Below are 21,420 nucleotides of genomic sequence, written 5' to 3' on the forward strand. Positions count from 1 at the left end.
AACAATACATCGTGCAAAAACAATTAAAAACTACTTTGAGGAGGTAAAAGTTGAAGTTTTACCCTGGCTATTAAGGAGTCCGGATTTAAATCCGATTGAAAATCTTTGGGGAATATTAGCACGAAAGGTATACGACGATGGAAAACAGTACAGCACTGTTTCAGAAATTAAAAATGGGATTAGCGAGGCGTGGTCTGAAATTAAATTAGAAACAGTAGAAAAATTAATTTAATCAATTCCACGCAGAATATTTGAAGTTGTAAAACACAAAGGAGGTTCAACTAACAATGAATTATTTTTATTTTTTATTTTTTTCAATTTTCTATGTAAAAATACATAATGAACATATGGTTATTTCGCAACAGAAATTCGAGTGTTGTACTAGAAAATTTGTAATTGACATTAATTAACATTGTGTTATTCAATTGAGCTGTGTATTTCGTTAATTTTATTCGAATGTGTTAGATTATTGAATATATAACGGTTTATTGATAATGAACGATACATGAAGAATACATATTGCGACACGCGACAAGACACGAGGACCGCACGATGGCTTGCGTAGACCAATGCTCATGCGCACATCATACTCGCGCGCACTCTTGCAAACACTTCCGCGCACACTCGTCGGCGCACGCTCGCACGTTACAGGATGTGTGACAAACTTCCATCAATCCCCCACTTTTGGCACACATCTATGTCTCTTGCATACAACTTATTTCTCATACAATCGTAATTTTTCTACATGAACACTCATTACATTGTATGGTAATGCTTTGGTGAAAATATCCGCCACATTATCACCAGAAGACACATACCTCAGCTTTATCAAACCTTCCTCACATTTTTCTCGAGTAATATGGTACGCAATATCTATGTGTTTTGTCTTCGATCTCTCTACTCTATTCAATGTGAAGTCGATAGCTGATCTATTATCACACCTAATGATGTATGGCTCACGCGGTATATTAATATTAATCAGTAGCTGTAACTCTTTATACATCATGTTTATCCATATCGCCTCTTTCACAGCACATTCCAACGCTATATATTCCGCCTCCATGGTAGATGTGGATATGGATCTTTGTTTGTTTGACTTCCAAGAAATCGGATTTCCTCCTAAATAAGCTATCATTCCGCTGTACGAATGCCTATCGTCAATGTCGGCAGCCCAGTCCGCATCGCTAAATATTTCTATTTCACTGTCTCCTTGACTATATATCATACTTCTCTCTCTCGTAGTGAACAAATATCTTAACACCCTTTTCGCTTGCATCCAGTGCATTTTACCTGGATCCGATACAAACTGTGCTAATTTCGATACCGCATACATTATATCCGGTCGGGTCGCCAACGCTATGTACATTAGTGATCCTACCAGTCGTCTATATGGCACATTTTTCATCCCCTCTCTTTCCATTTTACTTGAAGGGCTATCCTGCTTCGATAATTTTATACCTGCCTCGATTGGCGTTTTTGTGGTTTTACACTCTATCATATTGTATTCATCTAATAGTTTCTGTATATACAACTCTTGTGACAGTTTCATAGTTTTATCAGTATATGTAATACTTATCCCTAATAAATAAGACGCTATTCCTAAATCTCTTATTTCATATTGTGACATTAATAATACTTTAACTCGTTTTACTTTATCTACATTTTTACTGAATAACACTATATCATCGACATAAATAGTTAGAATGAGATCGCGATCATATATGTAGACGCAGTTATTGCTTTTTAATCTTTGGAATCCGTTTTTAATTAGGAACATATCAATTGCATCATTCCAATTCCGACCTGACTGTTTTAACCCGTAAATCGGTCTTTTCAATTTTGCTACCTTTGTATCTGTTTCGCTATATCCCGGTGGTAACTTCATATATATTTTCTCAGTCAGTTCTCCATACAAATATGCACATTTAACATCTAAATGATGTGCCTGCCAACCTTCGCACATTGACATTGCCAATAACATCCTAATAGTCGACATGTTGGCAACTGGAGCATATGATTCAAAATAGTCTACATCTTTCTTTTGACCATACCCCTGCGCTACCAATCTCGCTTTATACCTAATAACCTTGCCGGTGGGATCCGTCTTGACCTTGTAGACCCATTTGCTACCGATACATGACATATTTTCGACTCTATTTACAACCTCCCACGTATTTCTGCTTTCTAAGCTCTGTAATTCCTCATCCATTGCCATTTTCCATTGTTCGGATTGAGGTAATGACATCGCTTGCTCGAACGTTGTAGGTTCGATTATCTCTGCTAGGTTAATTTCAATATTTTTAGGTTTACCTTTACAACCCCAAGGATTTCTAATAACCTTTCCGCGTTTTCGTTTATTTATAACAATATCTGATTTTCGCGTCTCTCGTAAACTGCTAACATCACTATTTATATTTGTTTCTACTTTATCGTTTTCTAATTTCAGCATTTCTTCTATTGGTACACTACTTGTTGCTTCATCTAGTTTTACTTCTTCCTTGTTAATTTCTATCTCATTTGTTACATCATTGGCTCTATTTTCGTCGTAAAATGGTATTTCATATGTTTCTTTCCCATGAATATATTCAAATCCACATACTTCTTCCACGAATTCTACATGTTTACTATGGATAATATCGTCTTTCGAAGGGTCATATAGCCGATATCCCTTCGTTTGTGTCGAATACCCTACAAATATACATTCTTTCGCCCTTGGATTGAGCTTATGCTTACCGTGTCCCGAGAGATGTACATACGCCAAACATCCATACGTTTTTAAATGCCTCACGCTTGGTCTGTTTCCAGTCCACATACCTTCCGGGACATTATCGCCGATTGCTGAATGCATGACTCTGTTTTTGGTATAGCATGCAGTAAGCAACGCTTCTGCCCAAAATCTTTCGGGTAATTTTGCTGTCTTTAACATCGCACGCACAAGATTCATTAAGGTTCTGTTAACCCTTTCGGCTACACCGTTCATTTGTGGTGTATACGCATTTGTGCGTTCATGTCTTATACCTAATTTATCAAATAACGTTTCTAATTCCTTGTTACAAAATTCTAATCCGTTATCAGTTCTTATTCTCTTTATTTTTCTATTCAGTTCCCTTTCTACTCTAGCTATATATTTTTGTATGAAACCAGATACTTCGTCTTTACTTTTTAAACAATATATTGTTGTTTTCCTAGAATAGTCATCAGTAAGAGTGAGAAAATATTTTGAACCCCCCATTGATTTTACTGGTAATGGTCCACATAAATCTGAATGAATTAAATCCAATACAGCTTTCGTTTGTCTACCTCCCATGCTCTTACATGGAGCTTTCACAGATTTGCCTACGCTACATCCATTACAATGAACATCCTTTATATTTAAATTTTCCAAGCCTCTAACTAAGCTCTTATTTGATATTTCGCGAATATTTCTTGTGCTTATATGGCAAAATCGTTGATGCCATTTCTCACTATCATCTAATTTATCATTCTTGACAATATGTGTTTCCACTTGATTTGGCCTGCTTTTAGTTACATTAGCTCTAACGATATATAATCCATTTTTACAGAATGCTTCCCCCACTATCGTCTTAGTCTTCTTATTTAAAATGCTTAATCTATGATTATCTATTATTAGTCGTTTCTGCTTACTCTCTATTTGTGATACTGACAATAAGTTTCTTCTTACATTAGGAACATGGTACACATTGTGCAAAGTTATATCAAAACTGTCATTATTTACATAAGTCTCTATGTTAATATCACCGATTCCTATTGCCTTTAAGTTATCCTGCGCATTGTTGTCAGCTGAGTAAATTGTTTCATTCGCTATTGACTTATAATTAACAAACCAATCTCTATGTTTACAAATGTGGTGAGTCGCACCACTATCTATTAACCAAGAGTCATCTAATTGAACATTATTTAATTCTAATAAGAACATATCTTTCCGCTTATACTGCTTATCATTAGACGTACCCTGTTTCCACTTTGTCGTTGTGCTTTGTGTCCTTGTTTTACAATAATGTGCAAGGTGTCCCTGTTTACCGCACTTGAAGCATTTCCTTTCATCCTTTCTATATTCCTTCGGTTGATTATACGCTTCTCTGTTTTGATGAGGCGTCTCTCTGGTTTGATGGTGCGCTTCTTTTCTTTCTTCAGGGCTGCTGCTCTCCTTCGCTGCTCTCCTGTCGTACTCGTTCAGCAATATTCCTTTTATTTCTGACGACTTAAACTTTTCGTCATCGAGGTTCGCTAATGCCATGATAATTCCTTCGTATGTATCCGGTAATCCACATAGCATTGCATACGCTAAATCGTCATCTCTGATTTCATGACCTGCTTCTTTAAGACTGTCGCTACATGTCTTTATTTTTCCTAAATACGACATCATTGTTTCATCATGCTCAAGCTTTATCGAAACCATTTGTTTCTTGAGTTGTAATATTCTAGGCCTCGACTTTGGTTCAAATACCTTTGTTAGCGCATCCCAGGCTTCAGATGCTTTTGTACAGTCCATGATGTGTATTTGGTGTTCCGGCTCAATACTTAATGCAATCGTGGCTAGTGCTTTGTCTTCTTTACGTCTAAAGATTGTCCTTGCTTCGTTCTCGGTTGGTTCAACAGCTTCGCCGTTCACGTGTTGCCATAATTCACGTTGTACTAAAGCCATTTTCACGTTAAACTTCCATGATCGGTAATTGTTCCCATTTAATTTATCTATCCGATCAGTTTGTATTAGATTAGCCATTTTTCCTTTATTTATTTATTAATCGTACCTCTTTATAATTTTCGGAACACGTGGTTATTCTCACATAACCTCACTTTTAAATATAACTTTCTTTCTATTTATGCGTGTCTTTTATCTCCACTTCCGTTCGCGTGATGGAACCGTTCCTGGGCCCATAACCTTGTTAGATTATTGAATATATAACGGTTTATTGATAATGAACGATACATGAAGAATACATATTGCGACACGCGACAAGACACGAGGACCGCACGATGGCTTGCGTAGACCAATGCTCATGCGCACATCATACTCGCGCGCACTCTTGCAAACACTTCCGCGCACACTCGTCGGCGCACGCTCGCACGTTACAGGATGTGTGACAAACTTCCATCAGAATGAATAAATAATAATAAGTAAAATCAAAAATACTGCATTAAACACAACATTGTATCAACAAATTGAAGTGAACCTGTCATTATTTCGGCCACTGTATATTCTCATTGTAGCCATTTTCTGATTAACAAATTTTAAAAATGAAAGTACATACATATGTATTTATTGAAGTGTATTGAGTATTATGTTTATCTCGCAGTAATGACACTATTTACGTGTGTCTAACGTCACGGTGCAGTTCTTCTGAACTCGAGGGGAATGCTTTCAAGTGTAATTAATTTTTAATATTTTTAATCGTTGAAATTGATTTGCAAAAGAGTGAAAATCAAAAAGGTGAAATTGATTTGACAACATATGTCATGGTCAAGGTCATCGGAGCTGCCACCCCTAAACGTAATATTTACCATATTATGTACTAAAACATATGTAGTGCTATGTAAAAGGTGATCTTATGAAGGTAACCTTCATTTTTCATAAATAAATTTCTTCTTTGAATTTTTTTCTATTGCATTCTGTAGCCGAGAAAAAACCATAAATAATTTCAGGACACAAAAATCACTTGCATTATATTTACGGGCATGCCGGATACTTCCTACATCGCGATAGCTACAGGCAAAACTGCTGCAATGCAAAATTGCTCTGCGACAATACATATATGTAGACAACAACCTGTATAATCGATCCGGAGATGAAGAAAGAAGTGGCAGTTAACCCTTTGCACTCCGAATTATTTTCTAATTTTGTTGCCAACAACTCTCTACTATTTTCAGTGTTTTATGTATAACTTACTTCAAATAAAGACAGCTCCTTGACTGTTACTTGTATTATAAACAATTTTGTTTACTAATTATATTGGCTTAGGTTGGGGAAAAAGTAATCCATTATTTTTACCTTTATTTCAAGACTTTATTTAACATGGTTCGGATTGTTTGATTTGGGTCAAATATGCGCCGTTCTGTTCGATAACACTGTCCAACACCAAATTTGATTTCAATATACTGTTGGGTCCTTCTTATAGAGTTTTTTGCGCTGATTCCGAATCTGGTTTTAATTTTTTTCCTATACGTCCAGTTTTTGAGAAAATGGAGTTTTAAAAAAAGACATATTTTTCAACTTTAAACAAATATTGTGATGTTATTATAAAAGATATTGAATTGTTGTTTACAGCAAACGATTCTGTAGACTTTCCTGAATACAGTGATATCCAATATTAATACATTATGATTGTTTAAACATGTTTAAACAATGATTAAAGACGGAGATGCACCACTTTTGCACCAATTTTTGCGGATATTTTCGAATTTATCTCAAAAAATAAGGGTCCAGCGAAAAATTGAACTATACCACGCGAAAGAGCAGACTTTTATCTTGAGAAACCCCCCTGTGAAGTTTGCATGGTCGACGTTTTTACCGAACCAGAAAGCAAAATATCTTCGCCCGACATGCGTTGACGCCAGTGGTACTCTTCCACTAGCGCGGTCGTTCGTCGGGATACGGCGCGGCGCGCTGCGATGAAACGGCGCGTGGCTATAAGCGCGCAATTATGTCAGCTTACTTAAATGTAATATTTTATTAAATGTTATATTATTGTTATTTATTATTTATTAGTATATTTATTCTGTATAAATTATTTTATGTATTTTTTAATGTTAGTCTCTCGTTTATAGTATATTTAATACAAAAAATACCTTTTGTAACAAAAAAATAATTTATTCACACACTACACTATTACACTATTTACAATGCTAATATATATGTGTACACTATTCAGATATAATACACTATATCGATTTAATATGGAGCAAACTATTTTAATTATGTATTTAAGTCAATAAAAATAGTCCCGTTTATATTGTGTTTGGACTTATTTTACTCGGAAGAATCTCGAGTGTTCATTGGCACTATAATTACAATACATAGATAAGACGACAATTACTGAAAATAAAATTTTTCAGTCACCGCATTGCAGACTTTCCTTACATTGTATGTATTCCGTTGTCCGTAGACCGTCATTTATTTCAAAATATCGTGTTGGTTCTTAAGAAAACTGATGCCAGAGTTCAGTTTCGGCTTTGTGTTTGTTGAAATCAGTCGTGTCAAGCATTTCAAATCTGCATTGCTACGTATAAAACTTCATAAAAAACATTTATAGTTATTTATAGTATTTTAGTTGTTGTGTATATAATATATGTATTTTAGTAGTGTATTATATCTGAATAGTGTACACATATATATTAACATTGTAAATAGTGTAATAGTGTAGTGTGTGAATAAATTATTTTTTTGTTACAAAAGGTATTTTTTGTATTAAATATACTATAAACGAGAGACTAACATTAAAAAATACATAAAATAATTTATACAGAATAAATATACTAATAAATAATAAATAACAATAATATAACATTCAATAAAATATTACATTTAAGTAAGCTGACATAATTGCGCGCTTATAGCCACGCGCCGTTTCACCGCAGCGCGCCGCGCCGTATCCCGACGAACGACCGCGCTAGTGGAAGAGCACCACTGGCGTCAACGCATGTCGGGCGAAGATATTTTGCTTTCTGGTTCGGTAAAAACGTCGACCATGCAAACTTCACAGGGGGGTTTCTCAAGATAAAAGTCTGCTCTTTCGCGTGGTATAGTTCAATTTTTCGCTGGACCCTTATTTTTTGAGATAAATTCGAAAATATCCGCAAAAATTGGTGCAAAAGTGGTGCATCTCCGTCTTTAATCATTGTTTAAACATGTTTAAACAATGATAATGTATTAATATTGGATATCACTGTATTCAGGAAAGTCTACAGAATCGTTTGCTGTAAACAACAATTCAATATCTTTTATAATAACATCACAATATTTGTTTAAAGTTGAAAAATATGTTTTTTTTTCAAAGCCATGATTTTCAAAAACTGGACGTATAGGAAAAAAATTAAAACCAGATTCGGAATCAGCGCAAAAAACTCTATAAGAAGGACCCAACAGTATATTGAAATCACAAAAAAAGTTGAAATTTGTTGGACAGTGTAATTTGTTGCCATTTTAAAGGTAATTTCATAATGCCTCTCTCGTAGAAGCCCTGGTCCCTATTGGCTCAAAACTCAACTAAGCGATTTTCACAATCTTCTCTTGATGCCAATTTCTTATCACTAAGGAAGTTTTGCAAGGATAAAAAAAGATGGTAATCGCTTGGTGCTAGGTCCGGACTATAAGGTGGATGCATTAAAACTTCCCAACCAAGCTCCCGGAATTTCTGGCGAGTCACTATATGTAGACGTGTGTGGCCTGGCGTTGTCCTGATGGAACACGACACCTCTCCTGTTGGCCAATTCTGGCCGCTTCTGGTCAATCGGTACCTTCAACCGGTCCAATTGTTGACAGTAGAGGTCCGAATTTAGTGTTTGGCCATATGGAAGCAGCTCATAGTGGATGATTCCTTTCCAGTCCCACCATAAGCACAGCAGAACCTTCCTGGCCGTAAGTCCTGGTTTGGCCACCGTTTGAGACGCTTCACCGCGCTTTGACCACGATCGTTTTCGCACAATATTGTCGTATGTGACCCATTTTTCATTCCCAGTCACCATCCGTTTAAGAAATGGCTCGATTTCGTTCCGTTTGGCCAATGCTACGCAGATGGAAATTCGATCCATCAGGTTTTTCTGTGTCAATTCGTGTAGCACCCAGACATCGAGCTTCTGTTTTAATCCAGCTTTATGCAAGTGGTTTAAAACTGTTTTATGGTCGATCTTTAGCTCCTAGGCTATGCTACGACTGCTAATATGCCGGTCTACTTCGATCATTTCCATGATTTTATCGACATTTTCGACGACGGGCCTACCTGTGTGAGGTGCATCCTTAACATCGAAATTCCCGGAACGGAATCGACGAAACCGAAATTGCGCGTGATTAGCTGTGACTGTATCCGGACCATAAACTCCATTCACAATTTCAGCCGCCTGCCTTGCATTTTCGCCTTTATCAAAGCAAAATTGTAAAATGTACCGAATTTTCTCTTTGTTAACCTCCTTCTTTTATAACCTATGTATAACTCTCAACTGAATCCAGTACGGAATGTCACTTTTCCAACGAGCAGAAGCCTGAAGTTGTCTGACCAATACTTTAGGAGATATATATCACTACAGCTATCTAACGGAGAAATAATGGATTACTTTTTCCCCAACCTAAATATAGCTTCCAAACTTTGTTGTCATTTATATTTGTGAAACCACAGCCTACTCTCGTACTAGCCGTGCTGAACAACTTGGCAAAACCGCTGTGTTTACAGTTCGAGAGTCCGATTTTCAAATACATAGTTCGTTGTAAATATTATAACTATGGTAAGTAGAAGTGATTTTAAAGCACACTAGTATTTATAAATGCGGTATACCTTTTGTGGACTCTCGGAATAGTTTGGTGTTGCGATACATAATACGTGAAATATTTCCAGTGTTTTTAAGAAAATGGAAGCATGAAGCAATGGGAAATCATCTTTGATCTAAAATGCAACATTTAAAAATGAATGAAGGGATATGTACATAAGTCAATAGAAGCCTGAAATAGACGAAATTATTGTGACGAAGTCGAAGAGGTTAAGTGACTGCGTGTATACGTCAAAGAGGTTGGGTAATCAGTTACTGAAGAGAAAAGTTGTGCAGGTAATATATTATAATATTGTCTTATAAAGGATAATTTTATACTTGTTGTAAATTTTTGGAAATGACATGTGCATTAATTTCTAATTGACTATTGTTTATAGTTATAACATAATCATTTAGTAAAATATTAGAAAAAATTCATAATAATTTACACAAAATACTGTGATAATCTTTACCACAAATGCATCTATCTAAAAATGCTAAATGATGTATATCTGATTGTATACTAATATGTTAATTTACATAAAATGTGTTTATGATTTTCAGATTTCAGAAAATCTGATTCCAAATTAGGAACATTTATTATGGCTTCGATTATTGCATACATGTGAGTAAATACAATTGTTATATCTTCTGTAGTAGTGGAAAGACTACCCCTTTGTAAATGATCAAAATATACATTATTTACAATTGTACCAATTGTACCCCTCCACAATTAATAATTTACATATATTAAAATCTAATTTTTTTGTAACAGAATGGAACCCATAACTGGATATATAAATCTTAATGGAATCATCAACAATACAAGTGGATAAATAATCACTGAAAAACTGCTGACATCAACAGAAGGATTATGAAGATCATTACTATCATCATCGGAATTCATGAAATAATAAGTCATTACCTTCTTGAAAAACTTGTAATTTCGTGTCATCACTAATCACAATCTGTGTTTTAAGTACCAAGAAATCAAAAGTATCACTACATATATGCATGCAAAAATAAATTTTTGAATTTGTTGTTTTAATACTCCAATGGTTCGAAATTACAAGCTTTTCTTTATAATTGTTTATTAAATTTCAGAAACCATTAATTATTTAGATCAGAATCAATAAATTCTATAACTAAATTTTCATGCTTTTCAATTATTCTTTCCCTGCGCTCTACAGGATCTTTTCTTTATGGTACCACACATTTTGTTGGTGAATTGGAAAAAATGGAAGGTATTGCATTTTCCATAATAAATCTTGGACATCTGAACAAAACATTCTCCAGTACACCGTTAGGAGATGGAATATTCTGATACCTTTGGATATCAGTTTCTGCAAAATGCAGACTACAAACTGCAGAATATTATGTTGGTGTCCAATTTTTACGGGGAATAGCAGTCATCCATATTTTTCCGCAATTGCTCATTTTTGGGGAATTTAAATATAGAAATATAATTATATTCTTTCAGCGTACTATTATACTTACCCTTACAATTGGGGACATAACAACGCCGTGGCTATATTAACTAATAAATATAGTATAAAACTTGTGAAAAGAACTATGTAAAACATATTTTCTAAAAACTCTGTATGTATATAATACATATGATTTTGTAAAAATTTAGATGTGATATTATTAAAATGTTATTAATACTAAATTGAAATGTATTGAAAAAACAATAGATTCTATTAAGTAAATGTGCTACACACAAAGATAAAGACCTAAAAAGTTAATAAATAATACTTATCTCCATTATTGCACTTTTTTAATTTCCCGATTTTATAGGGAAGTTATTGTAATGACCCCGAAAATCGAAAATCGATTTTTTAGCAGATCTTCACGTTTCATGGTCATTGCAGTCATTTTAGACTATTTTCAGCAAAATGTTCGTATGTGTGTGTGTGTGTGTGTGTGTGTGTGCGTATGTCTGTTTCTATGGTATCAAATTTTTCGTTAACGTTTTCTGAAAAAGTAACAACGCGATCAGAATGATGAATGATGCAATCGATGTGCCCCGTCGTAACTTAGAGCTGATTAGATTTTGGTCCATATTGGTCAAGTAGTTTTTTAGATTTTTAGTTTTTTTCGAAACAATGCAAATTATACGGGAGGACGTAATAATAAAACAAACGTAATTACACAAAAAAATTTTTTTTCATTTTTTTTAAATTAAAAAAAATTTTTTTACTGTAAAATAATCTTTTTTTTGTACCTTACGCTAATGTTTCCGCTTACAATAATCGAAAATTATCCCAATGCAAGAGTGAGTTAATCATCTCTACTCCCAAGAATACATTTTCAAAGACTATCGATGAAAGTACAAAAAAAAATTTATATTACAATCTTTAAAAAAACAATCAGTTCAAAACGAATTATTAACTGAGATTAAATTGAAAATTAATATGAACTATATGATAATTATTAATAACATTGATGTTGAAAACGGATTGGTTAATGGAGCACACACACACATGCGGAATATTAAAATTTATTACTTTTCAAGAAAATACTAAAATTTCGTCTATATTGTGGTTAGATTTTCAATTGGCCAGAGTAGGAGTGAAAGTAAGAACTCGTTATCGTGATTATATGAAAAATGCAAATATTCATCAAAATTTAACACTAATAATAAAAATATCGAATCAAGTAAATATGTCGAGTGAGGAAAAATATCAAATCACACGTAGTCAATTTCCAGTGGTTCCTGCTGAAGCGATTACGATTCATAAAAGTCAGGGACAAACATACGAGAAAGTATGTTTGAATTTTAAAACATCAGAAAAATGAACTTTACAAATGTTGTATGTAGAACTGAGCAGAGTTTCAAAATTGAGCAGTTTATATATTTTGGGATAATTTAAATTAACAGTATCGAAGAAAACCAAGATCAATACTGCAAACCCGGATAATGAGGAGTTGTATCGTTTGCGAAGAACTAATTAAGACAATTTATTTTGCAACATTGGTATGCTATAACAAGGAACCAAGCGAGCAACGAGCCTACGACGTTGGTTTGATGCGACGCCATATAGCAAACATTTTGATAAGTAGAAAACTATTGAATTTCCCTCAAAACGTATAATCTTATTAAAACGTACTAAAAATAATGATAATAATATACTGCAACTAACGAATCGGGAAGTTCTTTGTGTGGCTCTTGGAGAGTCACACACCAAATAAAAAACATTAATAGCTGCAGGCCCTACTAGCCATGCGTACCACTAACCCTCTCGCAAGAGCAGTCCTACCCGCGAGCGAGCGAACAAAAACAACCCTACTCGCGAGAGAGCGAAGCGAGCGAGCAACAATAACCGTCTAGTTATTTTCGAAGATTAGCTATACTACATAATAATAAGTACACGATGTGTACTACACATTGATGAGAACATTTGAAAACTACGCGGGAAACTGAGAGGCCGGTAGGGGAGATTGAGAGTCTGATTCAGTGTGTTGGGTTAGGTATGTTGGTATATACATATATATATATATATATATATATATCAATCGGACTGTCGTAGCGTTGCCGTTTTTACCTTCAGCATGGCTAGTAGTAGAGTAGGCTGTGGTGAGACTTATATAAAAACCAGTTTCATTTACATTTTTCTTTCTTGGATGCCGAGTCACACTCGACAAAGGAGTGCAAAGGGATAAGGGAGCCGTCACATTTAACAGCCATCATTTCTACCACCCCGAATAGCTTTATTATTCATAGAAAAAAGACACAAAAAAATGTGTGCGGAGAAAGTTACCGTATTTCGAAGGGGACAGTAATTTCTTTAAAATGGAACGACATGCTTTTTTATTCACATTTTGAAAGCCCGTTTCAAGACGAATAACAAATTACCTATTATGAAGGTCATTCAAAGTCACTCAAGGAATTGAAATTGATGTGTGTCTGAATTTATTAACCCTTAGTATACTGTGCCGGAGTCTATTTTGACCGGGAACATCCAAATTGTCATTTAAGTATTCGATTTGTGGCAATTAAACTAACTGAATAGCTGTTTCATTGAGGATATCGGAAAGACTAATGTGTCTACACTCTACATGAGATATCATCAAAAGTAAATTTTTTAAAATTATTAATTAGAGCTGTGAACGGTCCTAAGCATTGCCAATTACTAGGTTCATGCATAAAGTTCGTAGCCTGACATTGATCGTAGCAAATACATATCGTTGTTGAAAACATCCGTCTATAAGGTGAACATACCATACATTCCAAATCAGCAGCTGATTAAAGTAGATGTGTTTTCTTTGGTTAGAAAAATGGAAAACTTGAAAAATCGTGCAGTCATTGAATGTTTATATAAAAAAGGATTAATTGGAAAGGAAATTTTTGATGATATGGTGAATGTGTTAGGGGACAGTGCTCCTTCATATACAATGGTAAAAAAATAGGTTGCTCTATTTAAACATGGTCGTACAGACATTAATGAAGACTTTTAGGCGACTTTAAGACGTCTTGAATGTCCGACAACATATGTCTTTAATACGTCTTTGTGCTATCTGAGACTATGCATTTTTTTCGAAATTTTAATTAATTCATATGTTAAAAAAATACAATTTTTTAAATGCTTGTGACAACTAAGTCGTTCAAACCGTACTTATTTGGAATTTCTAAAATCATGATATTATACAAGGTGTCTAAAAAATGCTATACTACTTTGAAAGGAGTGATTCCCGAGGTCATTTGAAGTAACTTCTTCCTTTGCGAAAATCTTCTTCGCGACTTTGTTAAGGAGTTATGTATTAGCGAAGAACCGCGGACCAATGAAAGCGTGGCTACAGCGGATGGATTCCGGCTCGACCAATGCCAAAGCTGCGCTCAGTGGGACCTGTTCTCTTATTGGACTGTGTTTTTCGTTAATAACTCCTTAACAAAGCCGCGCAGAACATTTTTGCAAAGGAAAAAGTGACTTCCAATGACCTTAAAAATCAACCCTTTCAAGGAAGTAGAACATTTTCAGATACCCTTTACGGGACAATACTGCTGGGTATTGATACAAATTTGGATTAAATAAAACAATACTAATTATCAAGAAAGTATCATCAAGATCAATTAATTTTTAAATTCGACTCGTTACCCTAGCACACATTTCTTGAACTCAATTTTCACAATGTGATCGTTGCGCGACAACCTTCGTTATGTCTTTTTGACAATGAAACCAAACCATTAGTCAACATGAGGTGTTTAGTATCTTATTACGGTTCTTACCATCATCGGTGGACTTCCCGTATTCTGTTCAGTGCACTTTAAGCAATCCGTTGGTGTTGCAATTTAAGAAAAGATATCATTCTGTGAACATTTTTTCGATGAGATTTAAGCAATCCGTTTATGGTGCGACTTAAGAAACTGCACCATTTGTAAGCAAAGTACACTGTTTCAAGTACGCGCTCTATAGAAATATTTAAAAGCATAACAAAATGCATATTTTTTAGTTTATCGTGCTCGGTAACAATTCTATATAAATTTAATTAAAGTATTAAATTGTAAAGTACACTTGGTAAACTTATCAATGTGTTACCTCCTCTCCGATTTCAATGACCTTGAAATATGTTGCCAAGGTCACCATTCCGAACAACATTTCCCTTTAATATCAGCACACTTTAAACAACAATAATGCTTCCCCTTTTGAAACGACGCGACGCTTCAAACGATTTGGACAACGACGATACACGACTGTTACGTCCGGAAGGTTACTTGCGTAAACTATAAAGTCATCTTCTTTTTCATAGATATTTTAAATGTATCACCATTTTTGTTGATTTGTCGTATCTGGTCTTGTGCCTCGTAGACACTCGGATAGAGGGACTGCGTACTCTAGACCGCTATGTTTACAATTTACGTTTGTTTTGATTTTTTTCTGTGTGGCGCAGAACAGAAGTGCGAAGTTTCTATAAAGTCACTTAGTGTTTCTCTGTATTCTGAGCAGAGAACTACGGAAAACTGCGAATATATTCTAAAAGTATTAGTTTTAGAGCTCACAGAAATCCTGTTTGTTATAATTTGATTCACGTGTATGAGAATGCCGAGAGGAAAAGTACTAACAAGTGAAGAAAAAACATCAATCGATGCTTATAAAGATATGGGCTGCTCTAATCGCGCAATTGCTAAGAAAACTAATCGGTCATATACTGTGATTAATAATTATATCAATTTACGTGAAAATTACGGAAAAAATCATCTTAAAGGTAGTAATAAAAAATAGTCAAAGAGACAACATGCAATATTAATGAGGTCTGCAGCTAAGGAAAGGAAAAATGCAGCAGAATTTCGAGCTGAATTGGAGCTCCCAGTGACAACAAGACGTGTGCAACAACTTTTAAATTCTTCTAGACAAAAATACAACGTAAACCAGGCCTTAAAGAAGTACATAAACCGGCCCGTATTGATTTCGCACGGCACAAAACACAGTGACTTTATAGAAATTTCGACCACTGTACTGTAATGGCTCAGAGGCCTTTGGATTTTGGAACAAGCAAGAAAAGAAAAATCATATTAATTATCTTGAGCTACTAGCAGCCTTCTTTGCAGTAAAATGCTTTGCGTCAGAATTATCGCAATGCGAAGTATTACTTAGATTAGATAATACTACGGCTATTTCTTATATTAACAGAGCCGGAGGTGTACAATTTTCACATCTTAGTGAGCTTTCAAGAAAAATTTGGAATTGGTGCGAAGTGAGAAACATATGGTTAAGGCCGCTATTAGAACGAGGGATTAAAGAAAACTAAAATTAGAGAATATAGAAAGGAAATTAAAATGTGCAACACTAATTAAAGAACATACTAAAAGGTTATGTAACTGCATCAGTAACGCATGCATAATGACGTACTGCGCTTGCGCCGGACACAGCCAATGAAAAAGATGCAACTTCTACCCATAGATCCATGCTTCTACCTCGTACCCTCCGGAAAAGAAAAGAACCCCCTTGCCCAAAATGTTAGCTCATGCTCCATCCCTATATTTCTATATCCATGGGCTCTACCAGTTACCGTAGTCTAATAGGTTACATTTGTTTCAATGCCCCACGACGTGCTGAGCCACTGGGCCTAGTCTAACAGCGGCCTAAGATCATCGTATATTTCTTCCAGTGAAAATGTAGAAGCAGATAAAGCGTCACGTAATGTCAATGTAGATTCTGAGTGGGAACTTTCTCAAAAAGCTTTTACACAAGTGGAGAAACAATTTGGTTCCTTTACAATAGATTTATTTGCATCTAGATTGAATAAAAAATGTAAAAGATTTTACTCTAGATTCCCAGATCCAGAAGCAGAAGCTGTAGATGCTTTTACTATATCATGGGAAAATGAAAATTTTTATGCCTTTCCTCCCTTCGCACTTATTCTGCGAACATTAAGTAAAATAATTAACGACAGAACAATCGGTACTATCGTAGTACCCTTATGGCCCACACAACCGTGGTATCCTCTTTTTACAACCCTCCTCATAGAACCTGCCATTATATTTAATCCTAATTACATGCTATTAATATCTCCTTACAGAGTCGAGAGTCATCCGTTAGCATCCCGCCTTTCGTTGGTGGCAGGCAGGTTATCAGGGCAGCTTTCTCGAGAAAGGGATTATCAGAAGAAACCTTAGATTTGATGGTTCATTCTATCGCAAAAGCGACTTTAAAACAATACGATTGCAGTTTAAAACGTTGGTGGGAATTTACTAATTTTAGAAACTTAGATATGTTTAGTCCAAAAACGACAGATATTCTTACTTTCCTAAATATTCTTTTTAAAGACGGTGCAAGTTATAGTACATTGAATACCACTCGTTCTACAATATCCTTAATTTCTGGATATGATATTAATAAAGATGGGTTAATTCATCGTTTTTTAAAAGGAGTATTTAAACGGAGACCAGTCAAACCAAAATATGCTACAACAATGGGATGTTACCCCTGTGCTTAATTACATTGAAAAGCTACATCCTCTTAAACAATTGAAATTAAAGGTCGCTGTCGAAAAAGTGGCAACTTTATTAGCTTTGACAACAGCTCAAAGACTGCAAACTTTAGCGTTAATAAATATCAATAATATAGAAATAAACAGTTCGGGAATAAGTATTAAAATTACAGAACAGATTAAAACATAAAAACCCGGAGCTTTTCAACCTGATTTAGTATTACCATTTTTTAAAGAGAAACCAGGGTTATGTGTAGCATTAGCTGTTTTAGACTATATACAGGGTGTCCCAAAATTCGTGAAAATCCCGAAAGGGGGTGGTTCCTGAGACCATTTCAAGCGACATTTTCCTTTGCAAAAATGTTATCCGCGGCTTTGTTTAGGAGTTATTAACGAAAAACACGGACCAATCAAAGCGCGCCCTGGCCCGGCGCGCCAAGCCGCGCCGGCAAGCGAGTGTCGCGGTACGCCGTGACATCGCATCGTGACGGCGCGGCGGCCCAGGGCGCGCTCTGATTGGTCCGTGTTTTTCGTTAATAACTCCTAAACAAAGCCGCAGTTGACTTTGGTGCAAAGGAAAATGTCTCTTAGAATGGTCTCAGGAACCACCCCCTTTCGGGATTTTCACGAATTTTGGGACACCCTGTAGATTATACTAAAGCGCTAAGAACTAGTGATACTAAAAATTTATTTATTGCGACGATGAAACCGTTTGGCACGGTATCATCGCTAACTATTGGTAATTGGATTAAATCATTATTAGGTAAAGCTGGTATTCATATCAACCAATTCACAGCATATAGCACACGACACACAACAGTATCTGCGGCTCATAAAAAAGGAGTAGATATCACAGCCATAAGACGTAGTGCAGGATGGGCCCCTGGTTCTCAAACCTTTTTTAAGTTTTATAACAAACCGATTCAAGCCCCCAATGACCAGTTTGCGCGTGCAATTCTAAAAATATAAAAATGTTACATATATATTAAAATAAAGAGCACAAATACTTAAAATAAGGCATTATCACTCATACTCTAAAAATCTAGAATACTATCATTGAAAACGAGACATATAATATAATCGTAGGATTTAAAATGATTAGAACTGATCTAATTGTTTGATCAAGATTATATGAAATGTCTCGTTCGAAGATGATAGTATCCCTCCCATTTTTTAATTCCCCTTGCAAGAAAATAATTAAGGTATGTCCAGAACTAATGCTACTCCTACTATCATCTTCAAAAATACTCGTGATAATCCCATGCTGGTTACACAAAACAATATGAAAATAGAGAAATGAATAGGGACAAGTAGGCGATGGAAGAGCGCCAAATTCAAATTCAATATGCGCTGAACGTGGTGATGTGAAGTATGACAAGCATGACTACAATACTATCATCTTCGAACGAGACATTTCATATAATCTTGATCAAACAATTAGATCAGTTCTAATCATTTTAAAAAATTCGTCCCTGAAAAGGTTACTAATTTGTACAAGATGTTTCAAAATTAAATGTCTTGACCACATAGCATGATTCTGCACCTCTGGATCGGTGAATAGTTGTTAAAAATGGACTGGAAAATTGACCTTCGCCTTCTCTTGAAGGTCAAAAGTGTTTTTTGAACAAAAGTCTCACATGGGTCTCAAGTCAACTGTGCTCATAGAAAACGACCTTAAAATTTTTTGAACAATTTTCTTCCATTCGTCTACGGAGATCTATTTTTATAATAGATCTCCGCCTAGCCAAGGGGCAGAGTCACGCTATAGTGGTCGACACATGTCATTTTGAAACACTCTGTACATAAGTGGCAATCTAAGAAGTAATGGTGGTATAATGTGGCTATTAACAACATAATCAATTCGATCGCTAAAAGAGAATCTTAGTTTTGTAGTGCATGTACATTTACATATTTAAAGTTGTTACAAAAATTTAGTTGTTATCAAAGAAACTTGCAACGGTATTGTATCGCATTAAACTGTTATGAAACAACTAACAGAAAAGCGAGGCAACATGAATAAATGAATAAATAAACATAAGTAGTGGTAACTATATTGTAGTTCTATGTTATAAATATACTACAAAGCAGGTTTCCATTGTAAATCTCGACGAACATGAATTGAAGAATTAATTTTGTTTCGATTTAGCTGGTTTCTGAACTACTCCAGAATGGTCTGGGTAGATTAATTGGTTACAGCAATCGCTTGACAGATGAACGAAGTGGATTCGATTCCCGACCTGGTATCAGATTGGCCGATTTTGTTTTCTAATACAATTAAAGAGGTAGACGATTTTTAGTTTCGACACTACCCATATTGTTCAACTCATTGATGGCGCATATATTCGTAACGATGAGGTACAAGATAAATATCTGATTTATACAGGGTGTTCCGTTTAAATAAGGACACCTAAATATCTCGTCAGGCTAATGTGATGCAAAAATATTTGTTACGTAATGTGTATGGTGTTAATGGACCAAATATCTGGAAAGAATATTTTTTTCCAAAGGTCATATTTTTCGGAGTTATCAAGGTCATCGATGCTTTTTGATACATAACTACATTCTTATTTTATTGCATCGTGTAACTGATCGAAAAATACATTCAGATATGCATAATATCATGATCTTGAGCTTGATCTGAAGGTAAAACTTTAATTTTTGAAGATCAAGGTCATTTTGAGGTCATGCTATTATTGAAATTGAAAGTGATGTTGAAGTGAAGTTGAAATTGAAGTTGAAATTGAAAGTGAAGTTGAACTGCAAGTTGAAATTGAAAAATTGAAATTGACGAGTTGACTTTGAAGAGTTGACATTGAAGTTGAAATTGAAGAGTTACAGTTAAAATTGAAGTTGAAATGGAAAAATGGAATTTGAAGAGTTGAAATTGAAGTTGATATCGAAGTTGCAATCGAAGTTGAAGTTAAAATTGAAGTTCAAATTGAAAAATTTTACTTAAAGAGTTGAAATCGAAGTTTAAATTGAAGAGTTGAAGTAAAAAAGAAGTTGACATGGTAAAATTGAAATTAAATTGAGGTCGAAATTGAAGTTGAAATTGAAAATTTGAAGTTGAAATTGAAGTTGAAGAGTTGAAATTAAAAGTGAAGTTGAAATTGAAGTTGAAATTGAAATTGAAATTGAAGTAAAAACACTAACTCGAACAAATAATACCAATGCTAATATTTACTAATACATTATGGGTATATAAGAACCACACTGTTTATGGTCTTAAAGACGTCTTTTTAGGGCGTAGGACTTTCAGACCTGAAATAGACTTAAAAAGGACTTCTTTAAGACGTCGTGTGCTATCTGGGAGGTATTTACACACTACTATACATACAGGGTGAGTTCTGAGTTGAATGGTTCAATGAGGCACACACATTTTCATAAAAATATTTGTTTTTACGTTATCGTCTTTTAGAGATCTCAAGGCCACCTTCACCTTTTTAAACGTGACCATCCATTTTTACATACCTACGATGACAGTCCCTTTCTCTAGGAATTCTCCCTGTAGGACTCACCCTGTACATGGCATTCTATGCCCTCGTTATGTCTTCTACATTATGCATCTACTACATCGAATATATTATTTAGCTGATTCGATTTTCTTTCACATTCAACTGTAAAAGTTTATTACTATGTCACTCGACAGGGCAGTATTGCGATTGATCAATATAAAACCCGTGTGTCTATTTATAAAAACCGTTTAACCTAACGCTTTTGCTTAAGCAATTTATTAACCCTTTGCACTCCTTTGTCGAGTGTGATTCTGCACCGGAGAAAGGAAAATGTAAATTAAACATGTTTTCACATGTACAGTAGGACCTCGATTAACCGGCTTGATCGGGAGACAAACAGCCCGAACAAATTAAGGCCCGATGAATAATCGGGACCCGGGGGACATAATTAAAGTGTACATTATATTCTAATACATTATACTCTAACAATAAGTAATAGGAAAGAAGAGGTTGAAAAATCCACGTATAATATCTCAGAAAATATAAGACCATAAAAATC

The 21,420-nt window shown here is 34.9% G+C and overlaps 1 protein-coding gene and 1 pseudogene across 13 annotated transcripts in view; both read left to right on the forward strand.

The window, feature by feature from the left end:
- The window catches only part of LOC143210125 (uncharacterized), a 957,580-nt gene that overhangs the window by 240,135 nt on the left and 696,025 nt on the right, over window positions 1–21,420 (forward strand). The window lies entirely within an intron of this gene.
- Window positions 7,558–19,599, forward strand: LOC143220787 (uncharacterized; annotated as a pseudogene).

This window comes from Lasioglossum baleicum, chromosome 1 (genome assembly GCF_051020765.1).
Source record: "Lasioglossum baleicum chromosome 1, iyLasBale1, whole genome shotgun sequence".
In the NCBI taxonomy this organism is placed as follows: domain Eukaryota; kingdom Metazoa; phylum Arthropoda; class Insecta; order Hymenoptera; family Halictidae; genus Lasioglossum; species Lasioglossum baleicum.